The following is a 14,395-nucleotide window of genomic DNA, read 5'->3' as shown; positions in this document are numbered from 1 at the left end:
CTGAGGAGTATCAGTCAATTGCAGCACAACCTCAGGAATCTCAATCTCTGGAGCCGCAGGCTGAGGAATTCCAGTTTTTGCTTCAAGAGCAGCCTGGGTCTCCATTTCTTCAGCAACTTTGTCATCAGCACTAGTGGGTGGAATTTCTTCCGAAATGGAAGGGGCAGTATGAATTTCATCAGAGCCCATCTGAACTTCTGTAGAGACTGAGGACTGAGGAATTTGTTGAAACGGTATGAACAAAGGAGAGTTGGGGTGCTGGCTATCCCAAAAATCATTGTTCATCATAGGTGTCGTGCTCCCAATGTCCACATCATCATCTTCTTCCATTTCTTCAATGCCTGCCTCTTCAGCTGTGAACCGAGGCATTGGCGATGATACCGGGGGATTTGAAGTGATAGTATTCACTTCAATTTCGTCATCCATCTGCTCTGTCGAAGCAGCAGAAGGATTATCTTCATCAGATTCATCCAGAATCTCATAATCTTCACCAAAAGGAATGAGTTCCTTTGATGGCATGCTTGAGAGTGGAACATCATCAATTGGATTCTGAAGTGATCTTGTCAAAATCTTCGCCTTGGGTGCAGAATATTCTGAGGAAGCAGATGCTTTCCTTTTCTTCAGAGCAGCTCGCTCCGCAGCCTTTGTTTTCTTCACTTCTAGAGCAGAAGGAAGGACTGGGCTTGGTATTGGTGCAGGGGGAGCAGAGGAAATTGGAGCAATTTCTTCAGGCACAACTGATGCAGTTGTCCTGTTCTGTTCAGCTTCTTCAGGCGCAGCTTCAGAAGCTTCAGCTGGCCTGACTTGTTCTTCAGGCGCAACACTAGTGGTTGCCCTAGCAGTTTCTTCAGTGGCTGGTATTTCTTCAGCCCTTGTGCTTGCAGTTTCATCAGCCGCCTAATTTTCATCAGCGGTGCTGGCATGTTCTTCAGTCGGCTATGCAGATGCTTCAGCCGAAGGAATTTCAATGTGTGTTGGATCAACAACATTGGAAGTGAATTTCTTCGCCATTTTAACAAATCTGACTTTGGCTCCCATCCATTCTGCCTTGTAGGCGTCAAATTCATCACTGAGCTTCTTGATCTTAGATTGCATAGCGATGAGTTGTTCAGGTGATAGCCTTAGAACATTGTCCTTCAGAAAGCGTTGTTTGTTGTACTGGGCTTTCTTCGCAGTCCAGACTTGATCATATTTCCATTTTTCTTCAGCGATGAACACCGTCAACATGTGAATTTGTCCAGGAGTGAGGTCTAGCTCTGGCAAAGGAGTGTTTGGGTCATTGTGCTAGAGGTCAATGAAATCCAGGATCTTTTTCGGATCCAATAGAAGAGGCACTTGTAACACCCACGATGCGGCTATATCTCCCACGTGTCGAGGCACGACTTAGAGGCATAACCGCATGGTGGTTTTGTCGCAAGAAGGGTCATCTTCACACAATCCCATGTAATGAACAAGAATGGGATTAAAAGTTGGCTTACAATCGCCACTTCACTCAATGAACATATAATTCAAACATCATTCAGAGCACACACATAGTCCGACTACGGATGAAGCCAAAAGAAAAGAAGATAACCCAACTGCTAGATCCTCGATCGTCCCAATTGGGCTCCACTACTGATCAACAAGAAACTAAACATAGCAATGAACAAGATCTTCGTTGAGCTCCCGTCTGAGCTTGGTTGCATCACCTGCACCGGTATCATCGGCACCTGCAACTGTTGTGATAGTATCTGGTGAGTCACGAGGACTCAACAATCTCAAAACCCGCGAGATCAAGACTATTTAGGCTTATGGGTAGGAAGTGGCAATGAGGTGGAGTTGCAGCAAGCACTAAGCCAATATGGCGGCTAACATACGCAAATAAGAGCAAGGAGAGAAGCAATGGAACGGTCGAGAGACTAGAAGTGATACTGAAACTACTTATGCACAATCATAACACAAAGACCATGTTCACTTCCCGGACTCCGCCGAAAATAGACCATCACGGCTACACACGCGGTTGATGCATTTTAATTAAGTCAAGTGTCAAGTTCTCTACAATTGGACATTAACAAATTCCCATCTGCCACATAACCGCGGGCACGACTTTCGAAAGTTTATACCCTGCAAGGGTGTCTCAACTTAGCCCATCACAAGCTCTCATGATCAGCAAAGGATATTCCTTCTCCCGAAAAGACCCGATCAGTCTCGGAATCCCGGTTACAAGACATTTCGACAATGGTAAAACAAAACCAGCAAGACCGCCCGATGTGCCGACAAATCCCGATAGGAGTCGCACATATCTTGTTCTCAGGGCACACTAGATGAGCCAGACGTCGGGTTGGCATAGACTCTGGTTGCCCAGGGGGTGCAGGACATCGCTTGGTTCGGACCAACACTCGGAGGAGCACTAGCCCCCCGGGGGGGGGGGCTAAAATAAAGATGACCCTCGGGCTCGCGAAAACCCAAGGGAAAGTTAGTAGGTTGTTAGGCAAATGTAAAACCAAGGTTGGGCCTTGCTGGAGGAGTTTTATTCAAAGCAAACTGTCAAGGGGTTCCCATAAACCCGACCGCGTAAGGAACACAAAATCAAGGAACATAACACTGGTATGACGGAAACTAATGCGGCAAGAGTGGAACAAAACACCAGGCACAAGGCCGAGCCTTCCACCCTTTACCAAGTATATAGATGCATTAATTAAATAAGAGACATTGTGATATCCCAACATAATCATGTTCCAACATGGTGCAATCTTAAACTTCACCTGCAACTAGCAACGCTATAAGAGGGGGCTGAGCAAAAGCGGTAACTTAGCCAAACAACGGTTTGATAGGAAAGGTGGGTTAGAGGCTTGACATGGCAATATGGGAGGCATGGTATACAAGTGATAGGTAGCACAACATAGCGATAGAACGAAGCAACTAGCAAGCAAAGATAGAAGTATATCGAGGGTAATGGCCATCTTGCCTGAAATCCCGCAAGGAAGAAGAACGAATCCATGAAGAAGACAAACGGACGTAGTCGAACAAATCCTCGCAACTCCGCAATGAAACCGAAGCTAACGAGAGAAGCAAACCGGAAAGAAGCAAACAACATGGTAAACACACAAGCATAATCATGGCATGATGTACAATCAAGTATGATGCATGTCCGATTTAATGAGGTGAAAGTGCGTTATATCGACTAGAGGGGGGTGAATAGGCGATTTTTATGAATTCTTCACTGAGGAATTTGCTGGTGAGGAAATTCCTAAATGAAGAACTACTAGCAGCGGAATAAGTACTCAGAAGTAAACATAACAGAATACAAGCATAGTCATCATGGCGAGATGAAGACAAACACGGAGTACAGAAAGCGTAAACACAGGATAACACAAGAAAGAAGACGGACAGACTGAAGAAATTGAGAAAGTCTTCAGTCAAAGTCTTCAAGTAGATATGAACATGCACACAACAATAGACATGAGGAAATTAAAGAGTTGAGGAAATAGAACCAGGAGGCTTGGTGAATTATTTGGTAGACCAGTTCCAAATGCTGTCTCAGTTGTACATTTGGTTGGAGCGGCTGAGTATTTAAACTCGAGGACACCAAGTCCCAGACACACAGTCCTCACCGTATTCTCCTTGAGCTAAGGTCACATAGACCTCGCCCAATCACTCGTGGTAAGTCTTCAGGTGACTTCCGAACCTTCACAAACTCGGTCACTCGGCGATCCACAATTCCTCTTGGATGCTCTAGACCTTGACGCCTAACCGTCTAGAAGAAGCACAATCTTCAAAAGAAACAAGCATCGGATCCACGCAGGATCAATCTCTTCAGTGATGCTCAATCACTTTGGGTTTGTAGGTGTTGGGTTTGGGTTTTCCTCACTTGATGATTTTCGCTCAAAGTCCTCGGAGGATGGGATGCTCTCAATTGACAAGTGTCAGTTTCTCTCGGAGCAGCCAACCAGCTAGTGGTTGTAGGGGGCGACTATTTATAGCCTCGGGAGCAGCCTGACATGATAAGACGTAAATGCCCTTGTCTGATATGACCGTTAGGTGGGTAGATATTTTGGAACCGCTGGCGCATAGCATAGCAACGATCGGAATTTTGACTATCAAATTCCTCAGGGCTATCATGTTCCTCACTATGTAGGCAATTCACACTGGTGAATTCCTAACTCCTCAGTCAGAACAAATTCCTCAGAGACCAGAAGAACTTTGTCTCTGTCACTGAAGAATATGACTGAACTGTATGAGATTTCCAATGGCTTCACTCGAAGGGATTGGTAGGTGTAGGATTTTGAGTTGAGCATCACATGGAAATTTTTTCTTAGTATTTCCTTGACCCCCTTTAACAGTACGGTGTTTCCTATGACTCAAGAAATAGAAAATGAAACTACGAAAACGAAAGTCTTCACGCTTCATATTCCTCGAATGAATGCCAAGTCTTCAAGGTCACACCAATTTCTTCACTTTCAAAGTCTTCAGATGAAGAACTTCATTTTTAGAGGTCGACTTTCTCTGTAAATATCAAACTCCTCATAGACTTATAGACCTGTGTACACTCACAAATGCATCAGTCCCTTAACCTATAAGTCTTCAATACACCAAAATCACTAAGGGGCACTAGATGCACTTACAATCTCCCCCTTTTTGGTGATTGATGACAATATAGGTTAAGTTTTCAACGGGGATAAACATATGAAGTGTAAATACTGATATTGAGGAATTTGATTGCAAGATATAGAAGAACTCCCCCTGAAGATGTTCATAGTGAGGAATTTGCTTTTGAAGCCATGCACACTTAAAGAGTATAATCATTGAGATCTCCCCCTATATCTTGTAATTCATACACATATTTGATATGAAGAATTTGAAATGCATGATGAAATATGGCGACTGATGTAATTCAGCATGCGTGCATTAACATTAATGAGGAATAAGCATGCAGAAGAACACAACAAAAGTATCAGGTCACCATAGAGTTTAAGATTACAACTCGATCCAGCAAAGTCATCAGAAGAACGAGAGTTGTAACTTAGCAAAAAACGCCCATATAAGATAGACCTGCTTGAAGACTAACTCAATTTTTTTCCCGTTTGTCATCGAATGACCAAAAGGGTTGAAACTGAGGACTAACGCCCCCGAAGAATATCATGAAGATGGAAGAGCACCAGCGTTGTCAGGGTCTTGAGTCGATGTAGGGCCTGCTGCAGTGTTGTCCAAGTCTTCATGCTTGTCCGTGGCGCGTGATGAAGAATATGAGCTGGCCACCAAGGGAGGAACCTTAACCCTCTTGAATTTCTTCGGAGGAGGAGCAGACCAGTCAAAGTCTTCCTTGAAGCCCATTTGCTTTAGATCGTCTTCACCATATAGATGTGACAGAATAGCCCAGGTGCGATCAAACACTTCATGGAGGTAGTGGTGGTTTTTCTTCACTGCATTATGTGTGGAAGTCATGTTGTGAAGAATAGAACCAAACTGACGCTTAACCCATTTATGGTGCGATCCACCGTCTGGTGAAGACTTATCAGCAGTTCGGGATCAGTCAGCACACGAGGAGCAGTAGCTTGAGGACTTGTCTTGGTAGCATTGGCAGCAGTATCATGAGTGGCAGAGTCATCATTGGTGGAGTAAGATGCAGCTTTGCGGAACTGACCATCCAATGGACGAATGCCTTCATCGATCACGACAGGTGACTTGCCCTTCTCATCAAATGAGGAAATTTTCCGCTTGAGGACTTTGATAGGGGGCAAGTAGCTGAGGTGATTCTGAAAATCAGCCTTGTAGTTCAGCGAAGACCTTGTTCTGAGGAATCTCATGATCCACGGCACGTAAGGCTTCAGCTCAAATGGAGAAAGTGCAATATTTGCCAGAGTCCTCATGAAGAAGTCATGATAATTGATGGGGATGCCATGCATGATGTTGAAAAGCATGTTCTTCATCATTCCGATAATTTCTTCATCGGAAGAGTCATGGCCTTTGATGGGACTCATGGTCTTCGTCAGAATGTGATAGATTGTCCTCGGCACATAGAGCAATTCCTTCACGAGGAATTTGGTCCTTGGAGCTTGTCCTGGCTTCAGCGGCTTCATGAGCACTTGCATGTAGTGATCAGTGAGTTCAGGCTCATCATACAGACAACGAGCACCATCAAGTGGAGGACTGATTGGCAGGGCACGAAGCAATTCAGTGGCTGGTGCCTTGTAATGTGTGTTTTCAGTCATCCAGTCCAACACCCATGAGTTGACATCAGCAGCATCGCCTGTGATATGCAAAGTTGCGTAGAACTGAAGAATAAGCTCTTCGTTCCAATCAACAATGTCAGAGCAGAAATTTAGCAAGCTAGCATCATGAATCATGCTGAGGACTTGAGAGCAGCACGACATGGATTCCATGTCCACACGAGGAATATGCTCATGATCGAAGACTTTGTCCTTGTTGAAGAGCACTGTTAGGAATAGAAGTTGGCCCGGCTGGCAGTCCAGAAACGCTTCCTTCTAAGACGAGCATTGTCATAGGGGTTGAAGTCAGTGAAGAACACGTGCTCGCCGAAGAAATCATCAGCCCTGGATTTTTGCTTCTTAGAGAAGGGATCCTTTGGCTTGGGCTGAGGAGTGTCAGTCAGTTGCAGCACCACCTCAGGAATCGCAATCTCAGGTTCCTCAGGCTGAGGAATTTCAGGCTCTTCAGCAACTTCAGCCTGGGTTGCCAATTCTTCATTGACAATTCCTTCAGCGCTAGCGGCTGGAATTTCTTCATGAACACTTGGGGTTGCATGAGGTTCTTCAGATCCCATTTGTACTTCAGTGGTAGCAGGGGACTGAGGAATAGCTTGGAGGGGAGTGAACATTGGGGAGTTGGGATGCTGACTGTCCCAAAATTCATCATTGAGGACCGGAGTGGTACAGCCAATGTCCACATCCTCCTCTTCAATTTCTTCAACACCTGCCTCTTCAGCAGTAAACTGAGGCAAAGGTGAGGAAATGATTATGGTTGAAGGGATCTCATCCACTTCAATTTCTTCGTCCAACTGCTCTGAAGAAGCATGAGAAGGAGTTTCTTCATCAGATTCATCAGGAATCACATAGTCTTCACCAAAAGGAACAAGGTCCTTTGATGGCATTGATGAAACTGGAACGGCATCAATTGGATTGTCAATTGAACTGATCAGAGTCTTCATCTTCTTCGGAGCTGAATAATTTGATGAAGCTGATGCCTTCCTTTTCTTCATAGCTGCACGTTCTTCAGCCTTGGTCTTCTTCGCATCGGATGCAGATGGAAGGATTGGAGTTGGTGTAGGCGCAGGAGGTGCAGAGGACATTGGTTCATTTTCCTCAGGCGCAATTGATGCAGTTGCCCTGACTTGTTCACTTTCTTCAGGCGCACCACTAGTGGATGCCCTGGCAATATCTTCAGCAGCTGGAATGGAGTCATCAGCCCTGGCACTCTCATTTTCTTCAGCAGCCTGATTGTCATCAACGGTGCTGGCATTTTGTTCAGTAGGCTCAGCACATGCCTCAGCCTGAGTAACTTCAACATGCACAGGTGGAGCATCACTTGAAGTGAATTTCTTTGTCAGATTGACGAAACGCACCTTGGCGCCCTTCCACTCAACATAATAGCGATCAAGTTCATCACTCAGTTGTTTGATTTCCACTTGCAAGGCAAGGAGCTGATCAGGAGTGAGAGTGAGGACATTGTCCTTCAGGTAGCGCTATTTCTTGTACTGCGCTTTCTTCAGACTTCTGCCTTGTTCAAATTTCCATTTCTCTTCTTCAATGAAGGCAGTGAGAACATGGATTTGACCAGGAGTGAGGTTCATCTCCGGCAAAGGCGTGTTGGGGTCCTTGTGCCATAAGTCAATGTAATCAAGGATCAGCTTGGGATCCAACATCAGTGGCACATTGCTGCCTTTGGCTCTAGTGGCCCTGGCTTCCCTGTTTCTGATGATTTCGGCAAGTTCTTCATCATCGGCCTCATCATCATCAGAAGGTACATGGAAGGCTACCTGCTTCTTGCAAGGACTTGGGCGAGTGCCTTGTCCAGAAGTGGCCTTTTTCTTCAGCAGAGAGGGACCAGCTGTGGAATTTCGAGCAGCAGAGGAGCTTGCAGATGCTCCTGAGGCAATAGAGAAGCCTTGAGTCCTTTGGCACGTGGCGAGATGCACAGGTGCCAAGGATTTTGTGGGAGCAGCTGAAGACTTTGTCGGAGGAGCTGAGGACTTTGACGGAGCAGGCTGAGGAGTTTGCCGTGAGGGCCTTGAGGAATCTGGCCTTGATGGCATAGCAGAGGAGCTTGGCCGTGAGGGCATTAAAGGTGAAGCACTGGACTTGTGCGCAGGCTTCTTGGGCTGACTGGCAGAGGCCTCAGCTGAGGCACCAGCAGCAGCAGAGTCAGCGTTGAATTTCCTCACTGCTTCCTTTGCTTGCTTGGCCAGTTTGGCTTTGCATTTTGCCCATTCGTCAGGATAATCCTCACCGTGCTTGAGGCTAGTGGGATCCGCCAACTGGCCTGGTGCCAATGGAGGTCTTGAGCATGGAGGGTTGAGTGCGAATTTCTTCATGTACTTGGGAGTTACATACCTGTACTCCCTCCATTCCCGTGCCCATCTCCTTTCAATCCTCTGTATGCGCACCTTGCGCTGATTTTTGTTCTCTTTGCCAAACCTGGCTTCATCAGGTGTGCAATAGCCTACGTAAATGTCCTCAGGGATCTCAAAAGAAGTCATGACCTCAGGCTTCTTTCCTCCCTTCTGTGGCTTCTTACCATCTGGCATTTTCTTCAGTTGAGGAATTTGAACAATCGAATTCTCTGAAGAAGTATGCAACTTTTCTTCGAGAAACGCTGCAAATGAGTTAAGTTGATGAGAACCTAGTGATTTAGCAGCAGACATTTGTACCTGTGAACAGACTGTAGTTGCGAGGAATTTGGAGAGGTCATATGCGTTCTCAGAGGGTTTTTCAAAAAGAAACAAGTTTGAGGAATTTGACCAGATGAGTCTTGAGGAATTTCACTAAGCATTCTTTGTCTTAGGTTCCAGAGTTGTATGGATTGAAGATCCACACAATTGAGGAATCATGAAGAAAATCATAGCTTAGAGAAACGAATCAAGAACAGATGACAAGTGAGGTGTTTATGTGTGTGAAGAGTTGAAGAATAAACACCTTTGAAGATTTTCGAAAAAACTTGAGAATCAAAGCGAGAAGTTAAAAGTAACTTTTAATTACCTGAAGTGAAGAACATGACGAACTGGGAAGAACAGATGTGAAGTTCGTCAGTTCAGATCTTCCACGCCCTAACTTGGCGGAGGAAGACGGCTACGGCGGCGGCGGAGGGAAGATTTCCGCGGCTGGCGCGAGTACGACGGCGACGAGGTCAAGGCAGTGAAGCTCTTCCTCACCGGCGACGATGGAGTAGCGGCGGCGCTAGGGTTTGAGATGCTTGAGCGGGAGAGAGAGGTCGAGTGTAGTAAAGGAAGTGAGGAAGGGGTTAGGGGGTATTTATAGTTTGCAGTGAAAAACTGTTCGCCCAAAGATTTAGGATGAACGTGCCCCTGACCCTTCTCATTCGCATGACATGTGTCACCCACGTACTGTGAGGTGGCGATCGTGTAAGATCGTGGGTGAATAGATAAATATATCGTGGGATGCGGAACGTTTTGAGTGGCAAAGCCGAAAATTCAGATAAGATAAGTTTTAAAGTTCCATTCGCAGTTTCTTCAGCTGTCAGGACACAGTGAAGAATTTGAACTAGTTTCAAATAGAATGCATATGAGGAATTTGTGAATAGACTGGGTTGAGTTTAGCATAGAGGGGGAAAGGGTCCGATCATATTCACTTAGCATAAGAAATCAACTTTGAAGAAATAGCAATAAGTGAATGTTGTAGAGGACTTAAACTCATATATATATATATATATATATATATATATATATATATATATATATATATTCGAATGAAGAGCAACACCGGGAAGAGTGAAGACAATGCAAAGTTGAAGAATTTAAAAAAAAACTGAAGAATTTCAAAAACGAAGAAAAAACTCAAATTGAAGATTTTCAACTTTGGTTGGTGGCGTAACCCATCGTATAAGAAAGCTGATTTGAGACACTGCGTACAATTGTCGTAGGGCTCTGAGAATCAATTTCTTCATTAATTTCTTCACACTTAGAGGGTTAGTCTTCATTGACTGAAGAAAAACGTTACTTCGTGTGTTACGCATCTAAGTCATCAAGTCAGCATAAGTGTTAGGATGTGTGTCCATTTCAGAGAACATTCGAAGATTCTAGGATATTTAGCTCACACCGCAACTTGCTAAATCTCTTCTCATCCAAGGGCTTTGTGAAGATATCGGCCAATTGATCTTTAGTGCTGACGTGGTCGATGGAGATGTCGCCCTTCAACACATGATCACGAAGAAAATTATGACGAATTTGGATGTGCTTGGTCTTCGAGTGCTGAACTGGGTTATGAGCAATCTTGATGGCACTCTCATTGTCACAGTAGAGAGGCACATTCTTCACGTTGACGCCATAAGTCCTTGAGTGTTTGCTTCATCCATAGTTGTTGAGCACATCACGATCCAGCAGTAATGTACTCAGCTTCTATAGTGGAGAGGGATACGCAGTTCTGTTTCTTCGAGGACCAACAGACCAAACATCTTGCGAGGAAATGACATGTACCGGATGTTGACTTGCGGTCCACGCGATCGCCAGCATAGTTAGAGTTTGAATATCCAATGAGACCAAAAGTGGAGCCCTTGGGATACCATAATCCAAGTGTTGGTGTGTGAGCTAAGTATCGAAGAATATGCTTCACAGCCTTATGGTGTGATTCCTTCGGTGTAGCTTGAAATCGGGCACACATGCAAACACTAAGCATAATATCCGGCCTAGATGCACATAGGTACAATAAAGAGCCAATCAAGGAGCGGTATACCTTTTGATTGAAGTCTTTACCATTTTTATCAGTGCATAGATGGCCATTTGCGGGCATTGGAATTTTGACCCCTTTGCAATCTTGCATGCCGAATTTCCTCAATACGTCCTTGAGGTATTTCTCCTGAGATATGAATATTCCATTGCGCTGTTGACGAATTTGAAGACCACGCTGGAGGGGCTTGCTTGAGGCCATACAGGGCCTTGTTGAGCTTGAAGACTTATCATGATTCTTTGGATCTTCAAAACCTGGGGGTTGAGCAACATATACTTCTTCCTCAATCTTATCATTGAGGAATGCACTTTTCACATCCATTTGTTGTAAAATAATATCATGATGGTTAGCGTAAGCAAGTAATATGCGAATAGCCTCAAGTCTAGCAACAGGTGCAAAAGTTTCATTGAAGTCAATTCCTTCAACCTGTGTGTAGCCTTGAGCTACAAGCCGTGCCTTATTCCTCACCATAAGGCCATTTTTCATCTTGCTTGTTGCGGTAGATCCACTTTGTGCCAATAATGTTGTGCTTGCGATGATCTGGACGTTTGACCAGTTCCCAGACATTGTTGAGCTCGAACTGATGTAATTCTTCTTGCATAGCTTGAATCCACTCAGGCTCCAGAAATGCTTCATCTATATTAGTGGGCTCTGTGATAGAGACAAAAGTGAAGTGCCCACAAAAGTTAGATAAGTGTGAAGCTTTTGAGCGTGTGAGAGGACCTGGTGCTTCAATGGCATTGATGATCTTCTCGATTTGCACTTCATTTGCAATACGAGGATGAGCGGGTTGTCTTCGAGGATTTTGATCCGCATTTTCTTCAGGAGCATTTTCCTCAGCACCATTTTCTTTAGGTGCGCCAGCTCGACGTTCATCACGTTCTGGAATGAATTCTTCAGCAGATTTTTCAGTAGGAATGACATCCTCAAAGGCTTTGAACTTGGTAGAATCCTCAGGTGGTGGTTCATCTATCACAGAAGGTAGGTGCTCTCTTTGCGAGCCATTAGTTTCATCAAACCGCACATCTACAGTTTCAACAACCTTGTGAAGAACGTTGTTGAAGACTCTGTAGGTGTGCGAGTCCTTTCCATAACCAAGCATGAAACCCTCATGTGCTTTCGGTGCAAACTTAGAATTGTGATGAGGATCTCTAATCCAACATTTAGCACCGAAGACTTTGAAGTAACTTACATTGGGTTTCTTGTCAGTGAGGAGTTCATAGGCAGTCTTCTTGAAGAATTTGTGAAGATATACTCTGTTGATGATGTGGCAAGCTGTATCAATTGCGTCAATCCAGAACCGACGAGGTGTCTTGTATTCATCAAGCATAGTACGTGCCATTTCAGCGAGGGTTCTGTTTTTGCGCTCCACAACGCCATTCTGTTGAGGAGTATAAGGAGCAGATAACTCATGAGTAATACCAAGTTCATTAAGATAGTCATCAAGACCGGAATTCTTGAACCCAGTTCCATTGTCACTTTTGATGTGCTTGATCTTCACACCAAAGTTGGTTGAAGCCCTCGTGGAAAATTGTTTGAAGACTTCCTGCACTTCATGTTTGTAAGTAACAATGTGTACCCATGTGTAACGAGAATAATCATAAACAATAACAAAGCTAGATAGAGATGCATCATTTGTCACAGCAGAATAATGATTAGGACCGAAAAGATCCATGTGAAGCAATTCAAATGGTCGAGTGGTAGTCATGATAGTCATCGCTGGATGCTTGGCCTTTGTCATCTTCCCAGCTTCACAAGCTCCACATAAATGATCCTTGAGGAATTTGACATTCTCAATGCCAATGACATTCTTCTTCTTTGCGAGCGTGTGCAGATTCCTCATGCCAGCATGACCAAGTCGTTGATGCCATAGCCAACCTTCTGAAGCTTTTGCAAGTAAGCACACGGCAGGTTGTGGTCCTGTAGAGAAATCAACAATGTACAAGTCTCCTCTCCTAAAGCCTTCGAAGACTTTGGAATTGTCAGCTTCCATGATCACAACACAACGTTAGTTGCCAAAGACAACAACCATATCAAGATCACAAAGCATTGAGACAGACATGAGGTTGTATCCTAAGGACTCAACAAGCATGACTTTGTCCATGTGTATGTCCTTAGAGATCGCAACCTTACCTAGACCCAATACCTGACTTTTGCCTTTGTCAGCGAAAATGATATGCTTCAGATGTGACGGTGATAAGGGAGCATCCATCAAGAGATTCTTGTCACCAGTCATGTGATTTGTACATCCACTATCAAGGACCCACTCATTTGCTTTGGGTTGATCATCCTGCAGATGAATTAGTGCAGCTTACAAACTCATATACTTCATCAGTGAAGAATATGACATCAGTATCATCAAGTCAATTTCATCAAGCAATGTAAACAGATAATCAGTAGGAGGACGTGTGAAATGAAGGTTCATTTCATCATGATTAGCCTGCGTCCTATCAGGCATTGTTCAGGTCTCCAGCAAATTCTTCAATCGTTTTGAGCACGACTGGAGACCTGACCCTGCATAAGAGATTAGTTCTTTTTCTTCACCACCCACATTTGGAGGGGTGGCAAAGAATTCATCACTCTGCGAGCACCATATGAGAAAGGTGGCATGGACGCCAGTCCACTTCGTTTCACATAAGATGGGTTAGGGTAAGCATATGAATAAGCAGAGAAATTCTTTGAGGACTTATGAACATAATGATTTGAAGAATAATGCACATATTCATAGCCCTTAGCTCTACCCTGCGAAATAGAAGGGTTAGCACGATGATGATCATATGAGGACTTTGATCCTTTTGAGGAATTTGATCCACGTGAGGAATTTTGTCCGTATGAGGACTTGGATCCATATGAAGAATTTGGTCCATATGAAGAGTTTGATCTGGAGTTCCTATTCTTCATAGGTGGTGTCATGAGGACATTCACCTGAAGACTTTCAAGGCAACTTTTGGGAACCCAGATTTTCTTCATAGGGGAACCGTTCCTGCAGTTAGTGCCAACATATCTAGCAAATACTTCACCATTCTGATTTTTGAACAGTTTATAGTTGGAGTCAAATGACTCATCAGAAGAATGAGGAGATTCACATGTAAAACCAGATAAGTTGGATGGATCAACTGGAGGTCCCTTTGCAACAACCCATGAGGTTTTGGGGTACTGCTTAGGCTTCCAATATGTTCCATCAACATTGAGTTTCCTCTCAAAGGCAATACCCTCTTTCCTAGGGTTTCTGTTGAGGATCTGCTTTTTGAGCACATCACAAAGAGTCTGATGCCCTTTAATGCTTTTGTACATGCCTGTCATGTACAATTCCTTCAACCCTGCATGATCAGTGATACTTGCATTGTCCTCAGATGAGGAATTAGTGACCGGAGAGACATATGAAGAATTTGTAGCATTAGAAGCATTTGAACATTCAGGTGAAGAATTTGCAGTTTCACGTTCAATGCACTTCAGACATGGAGGAACAAATTCTTCCTGTGTAGCGCTGATTTTTT

Source organism: Triticum dicoccoides, chromosome 6B (assembly GCF_002162155.2).
Source record: "Triticum dicoccoides isolate Atlit2015 ecotype Zavitan chromosome 6B, WEW_v2.0, whole genome shotgun sequence".
NCBI classification, from domain to species: Eukaryota; Viridiplantae; Streptophyta; class Magnoliopsida; order Poales; family Poaceae; genus Triticum; species Triticum dicoccoides.
Note: the sequence above shows the minus strand (reverse complement) of the source record.